Raw genomic sequence first — 22,294 nt, forward strand, 5'->3', positions numbered from 1 at the left:
TACTTCATATTACCAGGGTGTTCCACTTCTGAGCTTTCACTATTAGTGCTTATAGCGCTTTCATTGTAGAATTAAAACAACAAATTAATATTTCAGCAGTATTTGTCCAATCCGTACTGATACTCTTATTCCTAGGAACATGTTAGTTAATTGACTACACAACTTTGTTGGTAATGAAGTCATGCTGTATTTTATCAACCCCACAAAAATTGAGTGTACTTTTAATCTCTACTAACATTAATTTAATGTCTTTATTCGGCACCTTTCTGTTCACAGCGTATTTATTACCATTCTACAATAATCTTAAGTCATCATTATTAAAAACTATGTCTACTATGTTTACTACCCTGTCATAGAACACATGACCACTACAGGTATACCCTGTCCTATGTACCATATGTTGTCTACATTTTAATTCACAGATCTTCTTTTCATTACTGCTAACAATAATTTGCATCTTATTATCTATTACATTACTGATGTTATGCATTGTCCTATCAGGTTGTTGGGGATTCAACGTCTTACTAAGTTCCAGGTGATGTATGTAACCGTATTTATAAAGACAATCAGATCTCTGATGTTTTAGCCCTAGCCCACGAATTATCACTCGAATGTGTCGTTCTCTTTGACGTGCATTTATTTTAGTTGTGTGTAACACAATTAGTGGTTATGCACAGTTCTCAATTTTACATGAATTTGCATTTATGCTCACTTCCGTTCCGCTGGACACAGCTTGTGGCGTTTGCCAGTGATTTTGTTGTAATAGTGTGTGTATAGTCAACCCATGGATTGCTGCCATGTGTTCATAGTCTTATATTAAACAGACATATTGGATTTACTTATAATTTAGTTACTGACGTATTGTGTGGCTTCTTCACTGGTCAGTTAATAATGTGCTTTGAATAGTTCCTTGTGAGGGTTTATTATATATTCTGCATGTGTTGTGATACAGGTGTTTCCTGTATTTGGTCCTTTGACACGTCTTGGACATTCATTTTATGTATTGGACATAAGGTTGCCCCTCTACAGTTTGCACCTCAGAATTTTCTACTTTGACATGAGTCATACATGTACAGCATTTATGTTGTCATTTTGACAGCTTACCATACTGACACTTGTATTTCGTTGAGATTGTCCTTAGGCAAGGGCTGCCTTCTCACAGATGTGTAGATTTTCATCTCGAACATGATCTTGAATTGTATATGTTCTGTGTACGGTATGATATAGGTGGTTCTCTACAGTTGGTCTCTTGACATGTTCTTGGACAATCATTTCATACTCATACATGAGACACAAATATGCGTACATTCGGTTTTCAGCTGAGCACTGTAGTTTGACGATGTGATACCGTCCCTGTGCAAGGACTACTTGCGCATAGATGCAAATTTCTTTGGTTTACTTATTTCTCAAGTTGTAGTTCTTTCATACATCTATAATTTTCTACAGTTATTTTTGTTATTTAACAGGTTATTTCAGGATTATGCAGTTTAATGTATTTCCAACAGACCAATAAAATCATGAAATATTTAATTAATGAACTTAACAGTATATAGTATATTTTTACAATGTATAAGTGGGAATTCGTTATGGTATACTTTAGATATATGACAATGGATGTATCTGTTTGTTTTATCAAATGATTACTGTAAATTCACATGTAGAGTATTTAGTCCAGTGAAACTGTCAGAAAAAAAGCCTGTACCTTGCAAAAGAGGGAGTAGAAGATTTTATCTTTTTAACTCGTTCATATTGTTGGAAAGGCTAGAAAACCAAGTTTTGCCAACAAAATTTCTCTTGGGAAAACTTTCTGCAGTCAAAAAACTTCGAAAATTTCGGACTTTATTCAGTTTTTTCAAAATATCTCAGTTTCATTTGCTCTTACCGCTTTGACGTCTATTTTCGTTTTTAAAGAGCACAAAACTCTCTACAAATTTTACTGTTACCATTTTTTTCTACTCACGGTATCTAAGGCGCTACAGTGCGTCAAAAAATACCAATTTTTCAAATTTCGAGCAAAGTGGCAAATTACCAAATTTTTGAACAATGTTATTTCAGTTTCTATTTGTGTAGTATAAACATATTACTCATCATGTTATTCATTGGAATTTACCATCTCACTCTGCTGCAGGGCCAGGACAAACAGCATCATATTCAGTAACTACGAACACATTCACGTTGGATTGCGTGAAGTTTATTTGTGTTACAATATGTAATACGATTGCGTGCAGGTGCCGTACATTTTCTACAGTTGATTGACGTTAGTGATCAGTTATAAGAAAAAGTATGTAGGAATTGTTCCTTAGCAGACGAAAGCTTATTTATTGTTTGGCGGGCGGAAGGCGATTATCTCTGGTGATTGTTCACAGCGCGCTGACAGCTATTAGCACACAACAATAAGGGTCCTACAGTTTGGAGTCGCTTCCATTCAGTATATGTTGTGGTGCTGAAAATGAGTATGTCTGAAATGAATTTGTGTTTCATTTGCGAAAAGAACTGTGGTGAGTGGTGGACGCAATGTGAAAAAGAAAGGATTGAGCACACTTGTCGATTGTAGTGCTAAACGCAGGGAGTCTGCTCACATCCGTTTTTTGAAAACGCTCAGTGAAGTGATGGTGAACGAAGCACGCTACAAGAAGTACATTAATGAGAGAATGATAGCAGCTAGCCTTCGACATTCTCAGGAACCAACAGGTGTGCTACGTCGGTCGCAAGAAAAAGGTCAGTTCAATTTCAAAGAGAAATGCTTCTTATGTGCAAAAGGGAATTCTGATGACTTTTTAACCAAGCAGTTAAGATTGTCATATGCCAAACGAAATTCTGTTTACAAAGTAATGAAATTGGAAGTCCAATCGACAGTATTAGACAGGCTAAACGACGTGGTGATGAATTTGCTCAAGTGATAGAGCGGATTTAAAATGTAAATGATTTGGTTGCTGCAGATGGGTGGTACCACAGATTTTGCCACAGAAAGTTCTTTCACCGTTGTTGTGTACTTAGTTCCGCGTAGTCAGCATGTACACAACTTTCCCACTAGAGCGCGCCCCTCTAAGCACAACAGCGCAGGCGCAGCGCTCGTCCATCTCCGCACTACGAGATGGCGCTGCCTTAGAGATGGTTCAAATTCTGCTTCCGCCGATCCACGTATTAATATGTAACGCAGCCAATGAGATTGCTGCTAATGTAGAACCTTTTCTCCTCATGGATCACACTCGCGCAGTGATACCTGAACGCGCAAGGTATTATAATGAGTGTACAGACCTCCGATTAGTCAGTCTGCATTTATCTGCACCAGTCTGTACAAGTCTGCATTAGTCTCTACCAGTCTATAGTCAAGTTTCAGTCTGCACCTAATAAGATTATCATATTCCTTTACACAGCCATGAAGATAAAAGTATAGACACTTTGTCAAGTATCAGAGATATGTGAGAATAAGATTAACGTACCAAGACCAAAGGCACTTCAGACTGTCAGTTGTAAACAGCATCCAGAATCCAGTTACGTAATGTCTATGCGTTTTATTATTTTAATAAATGTGTGTGAAAATTAATCCAGTTCTGTTTAAAGTTGGTCACCGTCAATCTGCCACTCAAAGCGTGCAAGTGGCATTTCTATCATCTGACCTAACGGCAGAAGGGTAAACACGCTACGATAAGACCACGAGACATATTGCTGACACTCGCCTACTTCGTTAGAGTGACAAGTCAAATAATCTGATGGTGTGTGTACCGAAGGTCTTACAGTACGCACACCACAACCGTGTTTCAGCTACTGGACAGAAACGAGGTTACCGACCTACAACACAAGTAGATGAAGGCATGGAGGCTATATTTGCCTACCTGGAAACCAATACGGAAGAATGTCAGTTTTCTATGGACGATCTGTTAGACCAACTACCCACATCACCTCGTCCTGATATTCGAACTGTCAAGGCTCGCCTTTTCCAGAAATAAGGTGACGATGTGGTAATAGCTGAAACAGCTTCAAAGCCAGCAGTCGTATGTTTCAAGAATGTTGGGCACCAACTACTCAGTGAAAATTGGTACACCAAAAGAAATTCAGATCCTCAGCAAGAAAGACTACGAATCGTCGAAGCAGCTGCAAATATCATATTAAACGATATAAGATCAGTAGTGTACGATGTAAAACGGTACTCTCCCTCTGATAATTTTTATGTGATGTAGAGTCTGTCATACCAGAATCTGTAAAATTGCTCTTTGAAACTATAATTTTGAAACACAAGCGGTCTCCCAGAAAATGGGGGAAAATATGTGTTTCTCTTGCTCATACACTCATAAGTGCTGCGAGGCCACTTTCATTTATTTCATCACTTTTGACTGCTATTAGTGCATACTTGTACCGGAAGTTTGGCTCAAAACATCTCGTCCAGGTTTTTGTCTTCCCTTGGCTTTGCAGCATCTTATACGGTAGCTGCCCTATTGGAAGTGTCTTCAATCCTTCAGCTTGGCAACGAAAGACAACGAAGTGACGCATTTTGCTAATTTGTGTTTGATAATGCAGATTTCAATGTAAACTTCCCTAGATGGAACTGGTACTTTTCAAACAATGGGAGGTATAATGTGTGTTACTCCTCATGATGCATTGCTTCCTCAGAAAAATAATAAAAAGTTGAATCATCGTCCCTCAGCTCAACTTGTTAGTGAAGCCGGAAAAAATGACATACAGACATTCCACAGAACACAAGTTGGAGGGCTGAAGGCTATAAAAATTGAAGATTTGGACATAATTGCTCCTGCAAAAGGTGAGATCGTCATCTCAACAGAGGAAATTACGTGGTTATATTGTAAATGGTCTCAGAATGCAGTTGCTTCAGGATGGAATGGTTACATGCAACGCTTGACGGCAGGCAAAGAATATGAACGTTCTAAAATAAAGTGTCTTCCATTTCTTAATTCATCACCAACCCATTATGACACCATGTATACTGCTCTGATGATAGCTAGAGATGCATGTAAAAGACATAATCAGACTACATGCTTTGTCACATTTGATCAGCCTCTGTATTAGAAGGCAAGGGATATTGTGGAGATTGACCTTCCTGAATTTCATAATGTGGAGGTCCGACTTGGAGGTTTCCATTTCCTTATGTCGTTCATTGGATGTATCGGTATGATCATGGGTGGAAGTGGATTAAAGGACTTATTTGGTGTAATATTCGCTGAAAACAGCGTTGAAAAGATTTTGTCAGGATATACGTATTCGAGGGCTGTGCGACCGCATTTATTGTGTCATCTTGCTTTGACCTGTCTAGTGTGGGATCACATTGAGCTAACAGAAGATGAACGTGGGACACTGAATGATTGTCTTCTCCTTGTGGTGAGTCAGAACTGTCATTTGGCCAGGATACCAGTGTTCTCAGGGAACAAGTCATAAAAAACTTTGTAACTGCCCTGAAAACGATTGAAAGTAAGGGACCCACAGCAAAATTATGGGTTCAGTACTACAAGATGGTCACTCTCATGAAACAATTTATTGAAGCGGATCGATCAGACAATTGGCAACTTCATCTTGAAAGCGAGCGAAAAATGCTTCCCTACTTCCATTCAGTTGGACATTTTATGTACGCTAAAAGTGGCCACCTCTACTTACAGGATATGTTGAGACTCGAGGAAAAAATGGATTTATCAGAATATGAGAAGTTCACAACGAAAGGACATTTTACAATCCGGCGATCAGAAAAGTATTGGTCAGGCGTTCCCTCTGACATGACTATAGAACAAACATTGATGAGAACCATGAAGAGTTCTGGAAGACTTGCTTCTGGCCGAGGAATTACGGATAGTGTATTGCCCAGATGGACATTGGGTATGATTCACATGCAGAACATTTGTGAAGAAACTGAGTCGTATTGCGAAGTGCGCGCAGTAACATCAGAACAGCATGTAGATGCAAGAAGTTGTCGCATCGAACGAGATGGCATAGACTTGCGTAAGCTGCGTGATTGGTTTTCAGTGCACCCTCCCTACCCTGAAAGTGATTTTATAATGTCTGTCAGCAGTGGTGTTGTCGGAACGGAGGATGTTAATTGTCATACGTGTCACGAAGAGGGGGAAAAAGGCACGAAAAGAATAGTTGGTGACAATTTCCACGATGTAAAGTTCCGTAGAAAAGATAAAGTTGTGACTCTCCTTTCTGCGTTCAATTCTGTAAAAGCTAGGAGCACTAAAATTAGTCCTGTTGGTCCCTTAACTCTTTTCCAGAGGATTTGTTTAATGAAACAAAGTGAAGAACAGTTAAACGCCTTTCTGAAATATGAACTTGCTCCTTACCCGATGTCGCTATTCTCAGAAAAAGGCATGCGAAAAGGAACAAAATCTTCATTCTACAATGCCTTCGTTCCAGTGGAAGATGTGAAGTCAGGTGGACCGAGTAAATTTTTTGTCATTGATGGAGGGTACCTTATCCACAAAGTGACTTGGACTCGAAATGTTTGCTTCAAGTCAATAGCCCAAAGCTATGTTTCTTACCTGCAACGTCATTTTGGATCTCAATTTGCTATTGTATTTGATGGGTATCCATGTGAGGGAGACAAATGTAGCACAAAGAGTGCTGAGAGGATTCGTAGGTCCAAAAAACATTCTTCGGTTGACGTTGTGGTTGAATCAGAGATGGTGAACCAACTCCCTCAGGACAAGTTCTTGTACAACGAACGAAACAAGATGCGTTTGATCACACTTCTTAAAAAGGAATTTCTGGAATGTAGCATTGAAGTGCACCAGGCACAAGAAGATGCTGACGTTATGATTCATCTGCCACTTCAGGAACCAAAGATTTTGGAAGTGTTGTCATTGCAGGAGAAGATGTTGACCTGCTTGTGCTCATGGCCGGTTTGGGGCAAGGCATTGAAAACTTATTTTTCTTAAAGCCAGGAAGAGGAAATGCAGAAGACAAGTGGTTTTCCACTGCATCTTACAAGTTTGACAGTGAATATATTCTGTTCACTCACGCCTTTAGCGGGTGTGATACAACATCCGCTTTTTTTGGTCAAGGAAAAATTAAGTGCTGCAATATTGTTGCGAAAAATGAACACCTAACCTCAGCGCTTTGCACTTTCAATAAACCACATGCTACCCGTGAAGAAATAATAACAGCACGGGAACAGGTTACTATCGCATTGTATAGTGGAGGTGTCAGTAGTTCCCACACACTAGACCATTTGCGGTACCAGCTATTCGCCAAGTCTGCCACAAAAAGCAAACTGAATCTTGCACGGTTGCCACCTACACAAGATTCTGCACATCATTCGTTGCGGACTTACCAACAAGTCCAAAGTTGGATGGGAAACTGGAAACCTCCTGAGAAATGGGGTTAGAATCACAGTAACCACGGTCCAATACCCGTTATAATGAGCCAAGATCCAGCACCAGGAGCACTTCTTCACATTGTTTCATGCTCATGCAAGCTGAACTGTAGCGGAGCGTGCTCCTGCAGAAAAGCGGGTTTGAAATGTTCTTCAATTTGCAAGAAATGTATTGGGGTCAACTATGAAAACGTGCCAAAATTTTTATATGAAGACAATGAAGAAGATGTTATGGAGGATGTTGCGGAAATCGCTGACAAAATCAACGAACTTGCTGAGGCTGACTCGCTGTTTAAAGAAGAGGTCAATCTGGGATCAACTCTATGTGCAGACCCTGAATCCGTAACTCAAGGTATTTCTGGTGACACTGAGGAACCTGGCCCATCAAAACGTTGGAAGTGATACTCAAATCTGTCTCAAGTGCGCTAATGTGCGATATTACAAGTATTACACACCCAGAACTGTCAACATTTTTTAGTAACTGACAATGCATTTTAATTGTAATAAAGCTACTTATTTTTAATGTCAACTGTGTGGCTTTTATACACAAGAATAATTACCTACCTAATTAGGTTGCCTATTGCAGCTAATAATAGCTCAGTTTCCTGAGACAATTTATTTTGTGTGTGTGTGTGTGTGTGTGTGTGTGTGTGTGTGTGTGTGTGTGTGTGTGTGTGTCTATGTCTCTTAATGATATATTTTTATATTTATAGTTTTACAAATACCAGGGCTGAGGTGGCCCATAGTGAACTTCAGGTAGTGGTGTAAGAATCACAATAGTTGGGCGCCCAGCAATCCTCATGTTGCATACAGAGAAATTGAATACCTGAAGGTGAGGTGGTAAATTCCAACATATAACATGATGTATAATGTATTTATACTACACAAACAGAAACTGAAAAAATAGTGTTCAAAAATAAGGTATCTTGCCACTATGCTCAAAATTCGAAAAATTGGTATTTTTTGAGGCACTGTAGCGCCTTAGATATTTGGAGAAGAAAAAAATGGCAAGAACCAAATTTGTAGAGAATTTTGTGCTCTTTAAAAAAGAAAATAGACGTTAAAGCGATAGGAGCAAATGAAACTGAGATATTTTGAAAAAACTGAAAAAAGGCCGAAATTTTCCAAGTTTTATGACTGCAGAAAGTTTTCCCAAGCGAAATTTTGTTGGCAAAACTCGATTTTCTAATCTTTCCAACCATATGAACGAGTTGAAGAAATAAACTCTTCCACCCCACCTTTTGCAAGGTATATCTGCTATTTGACTGGACTAATTGTCCTTGATTATTATTCTTTTCTTTATCTGTATTTGTATTGCATGGTTGATAAGTTGATGATGCTACCATTACTATTTATGCGTACAGGCCTGAAGATGATGCACTGAAGCGCCAAAAGCTTTAGCCATATAATAAATGACATTGTAAGGATGGCTGTAGGTGTTCCATTTTGTTACATTGGGTACTGAGTGTTAGCTGGGGCAGAACCACATCTTGTCGAAATCAGGGTCACTTTGGATAATGATGGTGAAATCATCTTCCAAAACCTTCATGTTCCATTCGGTAGCCACCAAGCCATCAAGGAGTATAGCACCGATCATTCCTTGACTGGACATATGCACACCACACACTCATTGAGGATGAAGAGGCTTCTCAATCGCGAAATGAGGATTCTCAGTCCCCCAAACGCTCCAATTCTGCTTATTGACGAACCCATCCAAATGAAAGTGGGCATCATCGCTAAACCAAAACATATAGCGCATACCAATTCCTATCATGACCCTCGGCGAACCGTGGAGTTTGAACGCACACCGTTCAGAAACTATGACGATTTTATTTCATATAGTTAAATAATTGTCACCCTGTATATTCAGAGTAATTCCGTAATGATGTAACAATCATTGAAAGAGAGGGATAAATGTATCAATTTGAGGTATGGTTACCTGATTCGGAAACGAAGGAGTTGAAAGTTAGACGCGAAAGTTATTCTGATACCACTGACTGTGTGATACATGTACAGCTATTGCTAAGAATGTCGGTATGCAGCTTCCCGAGATGATAGGATGGACCAAAATAACAAAACATTTCCAGTAAACATGGGTTCTAAAACTTGTTCATCTTCGCTAGCGTGAAACTCATCTCCTCCACTGAACAAGAAATCTTAGCCCTTAAGGTATGCATTTTAGAGCGCATGTTTACTAGACATTTTTTCTTGTTTTGGTCCATACTAGCACCTCTGAAAGTTGTCTACCCTACAATCATAGCAACAACAGTACCGGTGCATGTGTTCCATTGTTAGTGGTCTCAGGATGGTTTTCGCCTATAATTTTCGATTCGTTCGTTTCCGAACCAGGGGCTGATACTTTATCCTTCTCCATCATTGTTGAAAGTCTGTAACATCATCACGGAACCAACTTGATTATACATACCTATACAGGTGCCGGCGCCTGTATCTCTGTGGCGGCTCTGAGTGATGTTTCTGGACATGCGTTGCAACGTAAAACTTGATCTACTGTGTCCTCTCTGCAGCCTCTAGAAGTGTATAACATGAATTGTGAAAATCCATTTCAGCTTTCTAGAATTATGTAAAAACTGCACATAATAAAATTTGCACCCTGTATCATGGAAAACAACTGCTCACTACGTCATGACCTACCTGCACCCTAGAGTCTTCGTCCGCCATATACGCTCCCTGTGCCCACGGTGAACCACTGAGCCTCGTCGATGCCGCCATACAAGTGACCAGCGATGTGAAACATCTTGCTGATAGAAAAAAAGATATTCCAGTGCTCGAATAACTCTCTATTTTATGCCGTCTCACAAACGCATATTGTACAATTTGTAGTTGTTGTAATATTTAAATCCTACTTTTCCATCTTTATTGATGCACATTCTGTCCAAATACGAAAAATCATCTTGTCCTTCGCCATCTTAAAAATTTTGACTATAACCTGTCTCGTAAGTAACATTGTGATGCATACTCTGTCCATTTAAAGAATACCTCACTTGATTTACTGTTATATAATGCTCATATATCTTACCCTTATCAATAATGACAATGATATCAGGAATTACACTCCTGGAAATGGAAAAAAGAACACATTGACACCGGTGTGTCAGACCCACCATACTTGCTCCGGACACTGCGAGAGGGCTGTACAAGCAATGACCACACGCACGGCACAGCGGACACACCAGGAACCGCGGTGTTGGCCGTCGAATGGCGCTAGCTGCGCAGCATTTGTGCACCGCCGCCGTCAGTGTCAGCCAGTTTGCCGTGGCATACGGAGCTCCATCGCAGTCTTTAACACTGGTAGCATGCCGCGACAGCGTGGACGTGAACCGTATGTGCAGTTGACGGACTTTGAGCGAGGGCGTATAGTGGGCATGCGGGAGGCCGGGTGGACGTACCGCCGAATTGCTCAACACGTGGGGCGTGAGGTCTCCACATTACATCGATGTTGTCGCCAGTGGTCGGCGGAAGGTGCACGTGCCCATCGACCTGGGACCGGACCGCAGCGACGCACGGATGCACGCCAAGACCGTAGGATCCTACGCAGTGCCGTAGGGGACCGCACCGCCACTTCCCAGCAAATTAGGGACACTGTTGCTCCTGGGGTATCGGCGAGGACCATTCGCAACCGTCTCCATGAAGCTGGGCTACGGTCCCGCACACCGTTAGGCCGTCTTCCGCTCACGCCCCAACATCGTGCAGCCCGCCTCCAGTGGTGTCGCGACAGGCGTGAATGGAGGGACGAATGGAGACGTGTCGTCTTCAGCGATGAGAGTCGCTTCTGCCTTGGTGCCAATGATGGTCGTATGCGTGTTTGGCGCCGTGCAGGTGAGCGCCACAATCAGGACTGCATACGACCGAGGCACACAGGGCCAACACCCGGCATCATGGTGTGGGGAGCGATCTCCTACACTGGCCGTACACCACTGGTGATCGTCGAGGGGACACTGAATAGTGCACGGTACATCCAAACCGTCATCGAACCCATCGTTCTACCATTCCTAGACCGGCAAGGGAACTTGCTGTTCCAACAGGACAATGCACGTCCGCATGTATCCCGTGCCACCCAACGTGCTCTAGAAGGTGTAAGTCAACTACCCTGGCCAGCATGATCTCCGGATCTGTCCCCCATTGAGCATGTTTGGGACTGCATGAAGCGTCGTCTCACGCGGTCTGCACGACCAGCACGAACGCTGGTCCAACTGAGGCGCCAGGTGGAAATGGCATGGCAAGCCGTTCCACAGGACTACATCCAGCATCTCAACGATCGTCTCTATGGGAGAATAGCAGCCTGCATTGCTGCGAAAGGTGGATATACACTGTAATAGTGCCGACATTGTGCATGCTCTGTTGCCTGTGTCTATGTGCCTGTGGTTCTGTCAGTGTGATCATGTGATGTATCTGACCCCAGGAATGTGCCAATAAAGTTTCCCCTTCCTGGGACAATGAATTCACGGTGTTCTTATTTCAATTTCCAGGAGTGTATTATAAAGAAAAAATTTTCATGTTTGTTATCATATCTGGTGGACGCACTTATGTGGGAGGAAATGTCTTTTATAGCTTACGCTCTGCTGCTGCAATCGTTGCGTTTTTAGCAACTCCATTTCAGTTTCAGGATTGTTGACACGGTACCCAGTGTCACGATACATGAGATTTTCCGCCACGTTTATTTTTGTTGACTCTCTCATAACACAACCCCAGTATCAGGGGGTCTGTGACAGAACCTCCATTTTTTCATAAATCATGGTGTGATTAAGTTCCAGACAGTGCTCCAGACATGGCTGATTTAGTTTCCTATCTCACCGGGTGTTCCTCTGATGTTCTTGGCACCTATTGTCCACTGTCCCAGTTGTTTGGCAAATGTACGACATGTCACATTGGTCAGGTATACTATATATTCCCGGTTTTCGTAATCAAGGTGATCTTTCACATATCCTAGCAGTCCTCTTATTGTGATAAGTGGACAGACGGCACTTGATGTTATGCTTATGCTTTTACGTTACATGTGCCAACATTACAAATCTAGATTTTCTCTGGAATCACACCAATTCTAGCGAAAGCGTACTTAAAAAGTTTCGAGAACCAATGTAAAAATTTAGAAATCTTCTTCGTGCTACCAGATATCGCTTCTGTAGAGGCCGTGAATTACCGAAATTACGGCTCGCGTAGAGACACAGTCATTCTTCCACATGTAACTGGAAGGGAAGCCAACAGGTGGTACCATGCTAACTAACTTCCTCATGAACTTCACAGTGGTTGACACAGTATGTCTGCAGATGTAGATACCGAAAACTTTTAATATGCCTTAATGCAGAGTCATTTAATATAGCACATGATCGTTTTTGAGTATGGTATTACAGTCTCATAAGAATCAGACGGCGTTTAGCAATCCCCAACAGAAACTAATTCAAAGAATGAGAGAATCTCCAGGCTTTCGTTCCGTAACACCTTCCCTACCTGATAGTCAGAGACACTTTCCATGAATACAGTGACCTTCATCTCTGTTTTCCGCAGCAACTAAGATAAATAAACCCGTGGTGCTGTACGTGCCTTATAAAAAGCACCAGCGGTGGCTGAGGAAAAAACCGTCATCGAAACGACACTAGATTTAACAAAATTTTAAAGCGAAGGTGGGTCACATTGAGTTCACGCCCTAGTGTTTTCTGTACGTTCAGCATCACAGATCACCTTGAAATTTCAAAATTCTTTTCACATTAATTTCTCCACTTTCAGTTTCATAGGTACTTCTATTCTGCATGTGCAGAGGTTGATGTCGATGTCGATGAAAGCTCTGAATATGTTATTATAGATGGTCACCAGTATAATCCACTTCTCCAACACATAACCGCAACATAAAGGAGAGATTAATTCCCATCTCATCAAAAAATGTAATTAGTTTTTAAATAGACTTTTCACCCATTCCTCCTTGCCATCTTTCCGAATAAAAGGCGTCAATAGTCTTCTCTGTAGTTCCTGTTTTGGTATGACAGACGCATCCCACCCTATATCTGCCATGATGTTCATAACAATCTCTCTGCACTCCACAAATCTGCAGTTTATTACCAATCCTATATCTATACTTAATGAAACTGTGAACCAATACGCTGCTAGTTGGTGATTCGTTCAGAAATACGTATCAGGTGAAAATATCGTGCCAGAACTCGTGATTTTTTTGTTGGTTCCTTTGCGTTACGAGTAGTTACTTTCTCATTGCCCATTTGTTTGGTCCAATGAAATTCCCTCTCTGGTTAAGTTCTTGTACGCTTTCGTCAAGCAAATTTAGTAACAACACTGGACAGACAATATAATAGGCTGTTTCTTCATAGATTTATTAACATTACATTCGATTTTTATATGGTGAAAGATCATAATTGACGCTCTTTATCTCTGGATTAATTCGTTATAGATTGACGCTATTAAGCTCTGCGAGACTAGTTTCAACCTTCGGCCAAGGTTGGCTTATTAGACACGTCAAGGCACTCAATCGCCTTTCATCCATTCTCTTTTTGTCACGTAATTTTTAGGGCATCTACAGTAGCATTTAACTTTTGACATGTGTTACATACACTGAAGAGCAAAAGAAACTGGTACACCTGCCTAATGTCGTGTAGGGCCCCAGCGATCATGTAGAAGTGCCGTAACACGGCGTGGCATGGATTCAACTAATGTTTGAGGTAGTAATGGAGGGAACTGACACCATGAATCGTGCAGGGCTGTCCATAAATCCGTAAGAGTACGAAGGAGTGGAGATTTCTTCTGAGCAGCATGTTGCAGGGCATCCCAGACATGCTCAAAATTGTTCTTTTCTCGGGAGTCTGGTGGACGTCGGAAGTGTTTAAATTCAGAAGAGTACTCCTGGAGCCACTCTGTAGCAATTCTGGACGTGTGTGGTGTCGCATTGTCCTGCTGGAATCGCCCAAGTCCATCGGAATTCACAACGGTCATGAATAAATGCAGGTGATCAGACAGGATGCTTACGTACGTGTCACCTGTCAGAGTCGTATCCAAACGTATCAGGGGTCCCATCACTCCAGCTGCACACGCCCCACATCATTACAGAACCTCCACCAGTTTGAACAGTCCCATGGTGACATGCAGGGTCCATGGACATCCGTACTCGTCCATCCGCTCGATGCAATTGGAAACGAGACTCGACCGACCAGGCAACATATTTCCAATCATCAACAGTCGAGTGTCGGAGTCGACGGGCCCAGGCAGTGCGTAAAGCTCTGTGTCGTGCAGTCATAAAGGGTACACGAATGAGGCTTCGGTTTCGAAACCCAATATCGATGGTGTTTCATTGAATCGTGTCCGCCCCCGGTAGCTGAGTGGTCAGCGCGACAGAATGTTAATCCTAAGGGCTCGGGTTCGATTCTCGGCTGTGTCGGAGATTTTCTCCGCTCAGGGACTGGGTGTTGTGTTGTCCTACTTATCATTTCATCCCCATGGACGCGCAAGTCGCCGAAGTGACGCCAAATCGAAAGACTTGCACCCGGCGAACTGTCTACCCGACGGGAGGCCCTTGTCACACGACATTTACACTTTACATTGAATGGTTCGTACGCTGGCACCGCATTGAAATCTGCAGCAATTTGCGGAAGGGTTGCCCTTTTGTCACGTTGAACGATTGTCTTCAGTCGTCGTTGGTCTCGTTCTTGCGGGATCTTTTTCCAGGCGCAGCTGTGTTGGAGATTTGATGTTTTACCGGATTACTAATATTCACGGTACACACGTGAAGTGGTCGTACGGGAAAATCCCCTCTTCATCGCTATCTCGGAGAGGCTGTGTCGCATCTCTCGTGAGCCGACTATAACACCACGTTCACACCCACTTCAATCTTCATAACCTGCCATTGTAGCAGCAGTAACTGGTCTAACAACTACGCCAGAGACTTGTTCTCTTACATAGGCGTTGCAGACCGCAGCGCTGCATTCTGCCTGTTTACATATCTCTGTATTTGAATACGCATTTCTATACCAATTTCTTTGGCGCTTCAGTGTAGTTATTTTTTCATTGTTGCTGGTTAGGAAGGTAGTAACAGTTCATCGAAGCCATGAACTTCCTTCATATCTTATTGTTTTACTGGCTATACTCATTTTGAATTACTCAACATGTAAGCGTTGACATTATGTTCAAATTCTGAAAAACAGTTTAAACTTCAATGCGGATTACGCAGAACCTGAAATGTAGTCTCCTTGCCTAATAATTGTTCTACGACGAACGATGGTGAAATATAAATCAAGATACGGTTGTGATTAAGTTCCTGATATAAATAAAATGACTATAGCGTAACTAGGTTAGGCGAGGAGCATCTCGTGTTCTCGCTTATACTAAACGAACCCGTGACGAAAAGCGACGCTCTTCTTCGGATTTTGTCTACGTGAACTGTTATTTCTATCTAGCGAGGGTCACAGACTTATGTGCTACACTCAAGAATGGATCGAACAAGGGACTTTATCTGGTTCATAATCGAATTACATTGCTTTAGGACTTTTCCACCTTGTCTGTCATCTGTTTTTCTTAACAATTAATTTTATGTGGGCGTTACACTTTAGGCTGCTCCGTACACATTGCTCCCAGATATATTACCGTGGTTATTGTTTCCAGTGGCTTTTCGACAGTCGGGTAACCTAACAAGAATGATCCTTTGAGCCAATTATTTTTATTGATGGTCTTCTGTCAGCCCTTCATCAAATGGCTCTGAGCACTATGGGACTTAACTTCTGAGGTCATCAGTCGCCTAGAACTTAGAACTAATTAAACCTAACTAACCTAAGGACATCACACACATCCATTCCCGAGGCAGGATTCGAACCTGCGACCGTAGCGGTCGCTCGGTTCCAGACTGTAGCGCCTATAACCGCACGGCCACTCCGGCCGGCCAGCCCTTCATCAACCAAGATTCAATGATGTGGAGAGCTTCCTGGATTTCGCTACAGTTTTCTGGCGTTCCAACTTCATATGTTGCAAAGAACTACGAACAGCTTCTCGAAGGTTCTGTCATTAGCCACCAGATCTTTTTTTTACACAATTATAGCTCTACGGAACAAAAAGACATCAGGCTGTTCTGCTAGACGCCACATGTCTCTCTTGATATCCTGTGCCTTTTGCTTACGTAATGTATCCTCAAAAATGTTGTCAAGTGTTTCAAATAAATTTTAGATTCTTACTGGAAATACATTTTAAGTTTTCCAGAATGACGCTAAACTGCGCAGCGATCAGTGCGTTATCAGGATTCCATTCAACGTATATACCGCATGTGTCATCACAAATCTAGACCGTAAATTGTGACACGACACAGTATAGCTAGTTCGGCAGTAAGATACCTTAAAAAGTTCTGATTAGCCCTGCTGGTAACACATTATCAGCGTCAGTGTCACAGATGAACAGTGGTATGTGATGACTATTTTTCTTTACTTTCGTTGATTCTTCCTTCTGTTTCTAAATAATCAGTTCTCTCCATACGTTGTCATTTTTAAAAGTATCGAGTCACGTGTAGGCTTTCTCAATTCTCAAAAATCTCGTTTTCAACTTACGAATCTTACTAGAATGTCTTGGAGCTATGCAGCAAAACTGGAGCAGCTATCAAACTATAACATCTCATTCGTGTAGCTTGCCTCGTTCTCCTAGTTATCTTTTTCGACATATGTGCTGCTACTTATTAATTTTGTGTCGATAATATGATAAAGGTTCTAACTTACGTTAATCCTTTACACTAAGTGATCAAAAGTATCACGACACCTGGCTGAAAATGACTTACGTTCAAATGGTTCAAATGGCTCTGAGCACTATGCGACTTGACTTCTGAGGTCATCAGTCGCCTAGAACTTAGAACTAATTAAACCTAACTAACCTAAGGACATCACACACATCCATGCCCGAAGCAGGATTCGAACCTGTGACCGTAGCGGTCGCTCGGCTCCAGACTGTAGCGCCTAGAACCGCACGGCCACTCCGGCCGGCGAAAATGACTTACGAGTTCGTGGCACCCTCCATCAGTAATGCTGGAATTCAATATGGTTTTGGCCCACCCTTAGCCTTGATGACAGCTTCCACTCTCGCAGGCATACGTTTAATCCGTTGCTGGAAGGTTTCTTGGGGAATCTCAGCCCATTCTTCACGGAGTGCTGGCCTGAGGAGAGGTATCGATGTCGGTCGGTGAGGCCTGGCACGAAGTCGTCGTTCCAAAACATCCCAAAGGTATTCTATAGAATTTAGGTCAGGACTCTGTGCAAGCCAGTCCACTGCAGGGATGTTATTGTCTTGTAACCACTCCGACACAGGCCGTGCATTATGAACAGGCGCTCGGTCTTGTTGAAAGATGCAATCGCCATCCTCGAATTGCTCTTCAACAGTGGGAAGCAAGATGCTTAAAACATCAATGTAGGCCTGTGCTGTGATAGTGCCACCCAAAACAACAAGGCGTGCAAGCTCCCTCCATGGAAAACACGACGACACCATAACACCACCGCCTTCAAATTTTAATGTTGGCACTGTACACACTGCCACATGAAGTTCACTGGGCATTCGCCATACCCACACCCTTCCATCGGATCGCCACATTGTGTTCCGCGATTCGTTACTCCACACGTCGTTTTCGCACTGTTCAATCGTCCAATGTTTACGCTCCTTACAGCAAGCGAGGCGTCGTTTGGCATTTACCGGCGTGATGTGTGGCTTATGAGCAGCAGCTCGACCATGAAATCCAAGTTTTATCACCTCCAGCCTATCTGTCATAGTATTTGCAGTGGATCCTGATGCAGTTTGGAATTCCTGCGTGATGGTCTAGATAGATGTCTGGCTATTACACATAACGACCCTCTTCAACTGTCGGCGGTCTCTATCAGTCTACAGACGAGGTCGGCCTGTACGCTTTTGTGCTGTACGTGTCCCATCATTTTTCCACTTGACTATCACATCGGAAACAGTGGGCCTAGGGATGTTCAGGACTGTGGAAATCTCGCGTAAGACGTATGACACAAGTGACATCCTATCACCTGACCACGTTCGAAGTCCGTGAGTTCCGCGAACCGCCCTATTATGCTCTCTCACGATGTCTAATGACAATTGAGGTCGCTGATATAGAGTACCTAGCAGTAGGTGGCAGCATAACGCACCTAATATGAAAAACGTATGTTTTTGTGGGTGTCCGGATAGTTTTGATCACATTGTGTATTTTGGAACTAAAATGTTTATCTTCTACAAGAAAATGCTTCATTTGTTTGTGGGTATGCTGACACTACGGAAAGAGGGCAGGGGAGGAAGATAGGCGAGAGAGAGACGGAATTCAGGGAGGGGGAGAGTGAGCTGCACCAGTAAACGGCAAGCGCAAGAAGATTAATCTGGTAGCTATGAACTGACAATCTCACTACCATAATATCACTGCATATCATTCCTTACGTTATTTGATAACATTTCGTCTACTAACACGTTAAAAATCCTTGAGTAATAAAAGTGCTAATAAGTGTAGATGGAAAAAAAATACAGGGTAAATACTATTTTCAATCTTGCTGTTGCTGTTGATGCGAATTATAACATTGGAAGTTAAGTATCTGATTGACGTCGAGACCATTAAAGAGGGACAACTAGTTGGAAAGGAATGGACAAAATTCGTGACTAATAAGTACACACATCAAAAAAGTTTTGCATCACCACGGTTCCCAGAACTCCTGAAGATAGACGTTGACTGTGGATATTATATCGCAGACACAGTCCCTTTGACTGTTCAGAGATGTTACTAAAACCACCCAAAGATGTAAACAACCATGCATGAGCAGCGCCTTTTAGACGGAAGGGATCTGACAGCCGATCAGTTCCAGTCATTCCACCAGGAAAGAGGTATAAGGCTCGTGTTGTCTCTAATGCGACCTTGCCAGACGATCAATAACGCGGTTCGATCGCGTCCGCATTGTTACTTTGTGCCAGGAAGGGCTCTCAACAAGGGAAATGTCCAGGCGTCTCGGAGTGAACAAAAGCGATGTTGTTCGAACATGCCGGCCGGTGTGGCCGTGCGGTTCTAAGCGCGTCAGTTTGGAACCGCGTGAGCGCTACGGTCGCAGGTTCGAATCCTGCCTCGGGCATGGATGTGCGTGATGTCCTTAGGTTAGTTAGGTTTAAGTAGTTCTAAGTTCTAGGGGACTGATGACCTCAGTAGTTAAGTCCCATAGCACTCAGAGCCATTTGAACCATTTGTTCGAACATGGAGGAGATACAGAGAGACAGGAAATGTCGATGACATGCCTCGCTCAGGCCGCCCAAGGGCTACTACTGCATTGGATCACCGCTACCTACGGATTATGGCTCGGACGAACTCTGATAGCATCGCCACCATGTTGAACAATACTTTTCGTGCAGCCACAGGACGTGCGCAGTAGGCTGAATGATGCGCAACTTCACTCCCGTCGTCCATGACGAGATCCATATTTGCAACCACGACATTTGGCATCACGTTCTCTAATGAGTGTCGCATATGCTTTCAAAGAGACAATCGTCGGACACATGTTTTGAGGCAACCCGGTCAAGGTGAGCGCCTTAGACACACTGTCCAGCGAGTGCAGCAAGGTGAAGGTTCCCTGCTGTTCTGGGGCGGCATTATGTTCGCCGACGTATGCCGCTAGTGGTCATGGAAGGCTCCGTAACGGTTGTACGATACGTGAATGTCATCCTCCGACCGATAGAGCAACCATATCGGCAGCATACTGGCGAGGCATTCGTCTTCACGAACGACAATTCGCGCCCCCATCGTGTACATCTTGTGAATGACTTCCTTCAGGATAAAAACATCGCTCGACTAGTGCCACATGCCTAGGATAGATTGAAAAGGGATGTTTATGGACAACGGGACCCACCAACCACTCTGAGGGATCTACGCCGAAGCGCCGTTGAGGAGTGGGAGAATATGGAGACCAACAGTGTCTTGATGAACTTGTGGATAGTATGCCACGACGAATAGAGGCATTCATCAATGCAAGAGGACGTGCTACTGGGTATTAGGTGTACCGGTGTGTGCAGAAATCTGGACCACCACCTCTGAAGGTCTCGCTGTATGGTGGTACAACATACAATGTTTGGTTTTGATGAGCAGTATAAAGGGCGGAAATGATGTTTACATTGATATCTATTCCAATTCTCTGTTCCGGAATTCTCGGAACCGAGGTGACGCAAAACATTTTTGATGTGTGTATAATGATCCTCTGTGGTGTCTGTCAAATAAAATATGAATGAGTATGATCAGACTAGGATGTGGATTTAAAATCTTCAAAATAACAGTCCAGCATCTTAACCTCAAAGCCACCACGCTTTTTACATTTCCAGTGCGTTCGATGAAGATTGTCAGTGGCGTTGATGGCGGAAAATAGTCAAGTTCCCACATTATACGTCTTATGGATAAAATGCTACGTTACTTTAGTCTCTCCTTGATCGTGCAAACTACTGTGAATACGATATAAGTGTGTAGGCCTCCATGGCCAGTTTCAACTCGAATAAAATCATTTTTGGGGATAGGATCCGTCATCACCATATTTTATTTTTTATTTTATGTCATGTTCTGTAGGACTAAACTGATAAGTACCTCACCGTGGTCATGGAACAAGTCGGAACATGAAATTATAACAGAAGAGTAGTAATAGATAAAACAGAACGTACATGAATGCTATGCAGACGAAAAAACCTTAAATTTAAATAGACGTAATTAACAACGTAACACAGGAATTAGCTTTTTTTCCGGAGTTCCTCGGCAGAATAGGAAGAGTAAAGCATGAAGAAAGTTTTCAGTTTGCGAACGTGCGTGGATTAGTGCTAAGATTTTTCAGTTCTTGGTTGCTGAAAATTGATGCAGCAGAATAGTGTACGCCTTTCTGCACAAGAGTGAGGGAGATGCATTTCAAATGCAGAGTGGAGTTGGGTTGGGTTGTCTGGGGAAGGAGACCAGACAGCGAGGTCATCGGTCTCATCGGATTAGGGAAGGACGGGGAAGGAAGTCGGCCGTGCTCTTTCAGAGGAACCATCCCGGCATTTGCCTGGAGTGATTTAGGGAAATCACGGAAAACCTAAATCAGGAAGGCCGGACGCGGGATTGAACCGTCGTCCTCCCGAATGCGAGTCCAGTGTCTAACCACTGCCCCACCTCGCTTGGTTGCAGAGTGGATTTCTGCCACATATTAACTGAGTGAATACCGCTAACTCTTGGGAATAAGCTGATATTGCTAATAACAAACGATATTAAGGAAAATATATATTGAGGCGCCATTGTGTGAATTCCCAGACTACTGAATAGGGGTCGCCAAGAGGTTTGCGAAGTTACACCACATACTGCTCGAACCACCCGTCTCTCAGCCAGAAATATTTTTGAATCATAAGAGTTACCCAAAAAATAATACCATATGTCGTCAGCGAATGAAAGCAAGCAAAGTAGAATACTTTTCGTGTAGCACTGTCACTTATTTAAGATAATGTTCTAATGACAAGTAAAATAGCATTTACATTTTGAACAAGATCCTGAACATAGACTTTTCACGACAGCTTACTACCTCCAGAATGAGATTTTCACTCTGCAACGGAGTGTGCGGTGATATGAGACTTCCTGGAAGATTAAAACTGTGTGCCGGACCGAGACTCGAACTCGGGACCTTTGCATTAATCTGCCAGGAAGTTTCATATCAGCGCACACTCCGCTGCAGAGTGAAAATCTCATTCTGGAAACATCCCGCAGGCTATGGCTAAGCCATGTCTCCGCAATATCCTTTCTTTCAGGAGTGGTAGTACTGCAAGGTTCACAGGAGAGCTTCTGTAAAGTTGGGAAGGTAGGAGACGAGGTACTGGCAGAAGTTCAGCTTACTATCAAACTGAAAGCCTAGGGGTTTCACCTATTCAGTCTCAGTAATCATGTGCCCATTACGTGTAATCGAAATGTCAGTTTTTGTTGAACTGTGTGTTAGAAATCATAAAAACTGAGTCTTGTTGTGATTT

General features: G+C 42.7%; 1 protein-coding gene across 1 annotated transcript in view; it reads right to left on the reverse strand.

The window, feature by feature from the left end:
• The window catches only part of LOC126162613 (cuticle protein 21-like), a 311,740-nt gene that overhangs the window by 72,669 nt on the left and 216,777 nt on the right, over positions 1 to 22,294 (reverse strand). The window lies entirely within an intron of this gene.

The sequence above is a fragment of the Schistocerca cancellata genome, chromosome 2, assembly GCF_023864275.1.
Source record: "Schistocerca cancellata isolate TAMUIC-IGC-003103 chromosome 2, iqSchCanc2.1, whole genome shotgun sequence".
Taxonomy (NCBI): domain Eukaryota; kingdom Metazoa; phylum Arthropoda; class Insecta; order Orthoptera; family Acrididae; genus Schistocerca; species Schistocerca cancellata.